Source organism: Anser cygnoides, chromosome 2, assembly GCF_040182565.1.
Source record: "Anser cygnoides isolate HZ-2024a breed goose chromosome 2, Taihu_goose_T2T_genome, whole genome shotgun sequence".
Taxonomy (NCBI): Eukaryota; Metazoa; Chordata; class Aves; order Anseriformes; family Anatidae; genus Anser; species Anser cygnoides.
Window position 1 is genome coordinate 47,041,977 of NC_089874.1, and position 5,102 is coordinate 47,047,078.

Here is a 5,102-nt window from a genome sequence, read left to right on the forward strand (position 1 = left end):
TTTAATGCACACAGAGAGTTTTCCAGGCCTTTTTGATTTGCTTTATTATATTTTTGAGTTTGACTATGAATGTATACTACTTTGGGAAAGCTTCTTTGTCATGCATATAAAATATAACTCCATAGGCTTTGCTCTAGCTACCCTGGAGTGAGAGTGGATTGCCCATGACAAAAGTCATTCTCCAAAATGTCACTTATTTATCTTCAGTTCTGAAATGGAGACTCATATCCTCTCCCCTTGAGATTGCCATCATAACACTCACAGGCACCAGCCCATGCTGAGTTGAGACAGAAGAAGGAAACTCTCATTTTCCTCCTACGTCTGGAATATTTCATGCCTGTGACAATTTAGAGTTCCCTGAATTCAGACAGTGAGATTGATAATGGTGCTGCCCAATGCTAACTGAAGTACCGTGGGTGGAATGGGTCACAGAGATTTACTCTCCTCCCACAGATGAAGTACAGAAAGAAAACAACATTGGCTAATCTGTTTTCTTACATGTGCAGAGCACAGCGAAGCAGGCATCAGTGGCTCTGCCAGTGTAAGAAAAACAAAAACCCTGAAGCATAAACTCTGAATGAACTAGTTCTTTAAAAATAAAAAAAGAACCATTGCTGTGCATGCAACTCCTGCTGATTGCCATGAGAACAACCCCAGTGTAACTGTAGTTGGAAAGTCTTTTACCATAGTGACAGGAATATGACCACTTTTTGAAAATTTCCAAATTAATTTCATCAGATCGTCTATGATTCAGCTGATAACTGCACTATTTTTAGTATCTACATGACTATCAAGTTGTCTCTATTGCTGTCTTTCTTCCAGTATATAAAAAAGGTAGTAAACAATCTATGCTGATGAATAACATGGAAGGTAATGACATTTCTGACCAAAAAAAAATGCTTAAAATCCCAGTTAAATCATTCTAACTATGCTATTCAGAGAGCTGGTAAACTGGAAAACGTGAAAGACTTAATGCATATCTGTGATATATTTAAAATACCCAAATCCTTGGTGTGGAGGACTACAGGTTGGCTGTAGCAACAGAAAGCATTCACAGCAAGTTCCCAAGCATATGTTGTCTGCTATTACTTGGCAAATAATAGTTATGCTTAGCTGCTTCCTAATTTCTTCCAATCCCACATTCATGATGAAACCAAATATTCATGAGAATGCACATAAAATATGTTCAAACTACAGTTCTGAGTTCCTTGATGATGGAAGCACAGTTTATCTATCTATAAGCTTATCTTAAGTATTAGGGTTTTAAAAAGCCCCAAATGTTTTCTCCCTTGGCTTATCTTCATTTTCTTGCCTTTCTTTTCTGTAGCTGCCGTACTGCCTGTTTTTGCTCAGCATGCTTATGGTTCTGGTTATCTAGGCAGCTGTGTAATATGTGAGCATTGCTACAGGCGATGCTAATCCTGCTAGGCTTGGAGCGAGCACATGAACAGAGGGTGCTGAAGGTTTTCTTACACTGCCTGTTGTAACGTGTGGAACACATGGCTTCACAAAAGAATTAAGTCCACGTGTGCTGCAATGATTTTAAGAAATGGATCTTTATTCATGAGCTACAAAGCACCGAGCAGTCACAGTCTGGATGTTATCAGCTCCTCTGTTTTTAATTTAAGCTTTCATCATTGTTGGCATTTGATGAATTTAACAAATAAATGTGTTGAGGGGTGTGAGTTTCTACACTGCTGTAGGATTTTGCATTACTTAGAGAACCTGAAAGAACAGATCGCGTGAGGAGCACTTCTCATGGAAAATACAGCACAGCAGCGCTGCTTTCCATAAATACCATGTGCTGACTTACCCCAGCACCACAGCATGTGCATGTTGACCAGACTGAGCTGAAGTAGCCAAGCCATCTCCCTGGCACCTGTGGAGGGGCAGGAGTCACCATGGTGGTGACGAGGTAACCTCCGTGCCACTTGGGAGGCAGAGCCCTGCAGCCATGGCTGCGCCACGTCGATGGAACAAACAGCTGGGGTGAGTCTGAGGGGTGAATCTGCTTTCCTCTTGTGGTTGCTCACTGGCAGGAGTTCCCACACCGCTATTCTGCTAGCTTGGCTGTTGGTGGGAGCAAAATCACTGTGTGCTTGGGCTGGTCTAAAGAGGTACCAAGAGCTAATCTGCCTGCTGTCACTTTCCATGTGCTCAGTAATGCTTTCTTGGCTTTTGTTCTTCTCTGCTCTTGAAGGTAGATGCCCAGGAAGCTCCACGGGTGTTTAACAAATATCCATCACTAAAACAAGGTAATTTAGCAAAGTCTTCATTATGGTATTTGCTAGTGGCAGCCAGAATTTTTACAAAGCATTTTTATTAAGTAAGATTTTCTGGAGTTGTTTGCACCTTTAGGCCAAGCAATAGAATTAAGTTTGCACCCTAAAGGAATACAGAAGTAATGGCTGAAGGGCAATTGTTGACATTGCCGGTTTGAATACTGCACGTTTCTTGCATTTTCAAGGTTTCACAATTCCTCCCCTAAGTTTATTTTTCCCCATTGGCTATTTGGCTTCTAGCCCCCACCACAAAATTTCAGTTCCCTCTTTTCACTGACCCATGTATCAGAATAGTCTGTGCAGAATAGTTTTGGACAAGGGTATGTTCCTGTCGTGTATTTCATTGTGTATTCTGAATTTTCTTCCCTCCAAGCTCCTGTTGGAAGATGACAAAACAAAGCAGCTACTGCTGTTGTGCTCACAGAAGACTCCATTCCTGGCCAGTGCTGCAACTTCACTCTGACGCTGTTATGTGAGAGCTGCTCATGCTCAAAGGTCTGAGTGATTAGCGCTAACACGACTGGTATTTTAATCCAGCAGTGCATTTGATTATGGTCTCTGTGCATGGATATTTATGCTTCATTAATAAGCAGACATAGTGTCTAATAAGGTTATGCTTATATGTGTGATATACAGAGAATGGCATTTAAAAAATAAGCTGCACCTTTTCCTAAAGGCCAACACTGTAATCAGATTACCATCTGCATACTAAAAAATAAAATAAAATAAAATAAAATAAAATAAAATAAAATAAAATAAAACAAAGCAAAACAAAACAAAACAAAACAAAACAAAACAAGTCACCATCCAAGGCCCCGGCCCCAGCAGCATGCCCATCACTTGGCACCACACGTACTCACAGTCACTGAACGACTCCAGAGGTTTCAGCTCTGCTGCACCCCTCCAGCTTCCACCCTTCCACAGACGATGCTGTGCCCAGCGCTCTCCATCTGGCTCCCTTCTCCTCTCGCTCCAAAGAACTTTGACTAACCAAAAAATGGGGTCCCCCTGAGCCCAGCATGTGGGTCCCAGGCAGCGGGGCTGCAGTTGGTCCCCAGGCCCCAGGCTGTCCTCAGGGGCTGCTGGGCTGCCTCTCAGCCCAGGTGGGCTTCTCTTTGCCAGGCCCGTTGGCACAGCTCTGGGCTGCTGATGTGCTGCAGGTCCTGGCTCCTGGTCGTTGGCTTGCTTCCTGCTGTTTGGTGCTGCGTGCTGCTCCTGCCTTGAGCGCCTTGGCTCCCACCTGCATGATTTCATTCCCGACTGCTTTGTCTGACCTCACCTCATCTTCAACTGCATCCTTTACCATCTTTTATAAAGACTGGCTTCTGGTCACACCGTGTGCCTGACCTGGCTCTTGAGGCTAAAATAAGCTTTTTGGTTGGGAAACCTGAAGATGGAAGGATTTGTTCCTTTAGTCCAAACAGTTGTTCTCTACTCAGCCTCATCAAGACGCCATAGTGATTAATTTTTGGTGTAAATAATTCACAAAGTTGAAAGGAGCAAACACAAAGTTTAGGCACGCCACTACAACTAAAGTGCATGATTTCTCTTAAAGAAAGATTTCTCTTAAAGAAAGAAGGGGGAGGTTGGGGAAAGAAGTTGGGGAAGAGCGGGACCGAATGCAACCTGCACTCTCAGGGGACACAGACTCACAGAAATATGGGTATTTGTGGGGCACATCCATGTTTGTTCTTCAGAGCTGGGGATTTGCTTTAGCAGCAATGCAATTTATGATATAATCACACTGCCTAACGATGCTATCAAATAGTGGCCCATATAATGAACAAGAACGACTCTCTGGCAAGTAAGATAGCAGAAATGGTTTGCAAATGCACGTTCGCCAGCCATCCCATTAATGCACAGTGCCATAAAGCACCATTAACATCTAAGCACAGCCTAAGTAGACTTACCAAATCAGCTTTATTACCTCAGCGTGTGTGTGCTTTTGCCTGCCAACCGAATCACGGTGCCGGCAATTCCCCTAGCGGAAGCAGAGCCATGTACTGCCAGAACAGCATGGGTGGTTATGCCAATAATCCGGCGTCCAGAAAGTATCGCCTATTTGTCTTTAAGGACCCGCTTTTTAATGGTTTATAGTGATTTAGGAAATGATAGATGTTGTAAGTCTGTCACAGTGCTATTAGGCTACCAGGAAATCTGTTAAACATGGCCATAAATCATCTGTTACGCTGTCTCAGCCTCTAGAGCAGTCCACACCAAGCATTTATTTCTTTAATGAAATGTCCTTTCTTCTCTGGTTGACTCCGTAGCACGGCAAGAATGGGATCCTCTGAGTGATCAATAAATAATAAGGAACTGATTTCCGTGTAGCCTCTCAGCCCTAATGCAGTCACCCCAGTGGTTTCAGTATTGTTGTCCTGATTTACACCAGGGAAGATGAGATCGGGACCTTTTTTTTTTTTCTTTTTTTTTTTTCTCAAGCAAAGACAAGAGAGCTCTTCCAAAAGAAGAGCTGGCCACAGACTCCCCATCCTCAGGCTGGAGAAGGCCTAGTGGCAGCACGAAGTGACTCCCAGGTGCAGACGAGCCCAGCGACTCCCCGTGGCTGAGCTACAAATTCATCTCTGCAGCCCACCCGAGCGGCCTGCCTGCTGATCACTCATAAATAAGTCAGCCGTGGAGCAGGGTTAATATTTACCTACGTGTCTCGGACAGCTGCATCCTGAAGATGGAAAGCGTTGCAGAAGCTCTGGAGTAAGTTATCATTAGGCCTCTATTCTGGCATATTTACTCACCCCTAATAGGTTACAGAGGTGCAGAAATACAATTAAACTACAAGTTTTCTATAGCTGCTTGCCT

General features: G+C 43.6%; 1 long non-coding RNA gene across 1 annotated transcript; it reads left to right on the top strand.

Annotated features, from left to right (window-relative positions):
* Positions 1-283: 283 nt before the first annotated feature.
* On the top strand, positions 284-4,689 carry LOC106038323 (uncharacterized). The gene is made up of 4 exons (XR_001208531.3): positions 284-1,989; positions 2,201-2,255; positions 2,656-2,777; positions 4,553-4,689. It is a non-coding gene; the product is annotated as an uncharacterized lncRNA (long non-coding RNA).
* The last annotated feature ends 413 nt before the right edge of the window (positions 4,690-5,102 follow it).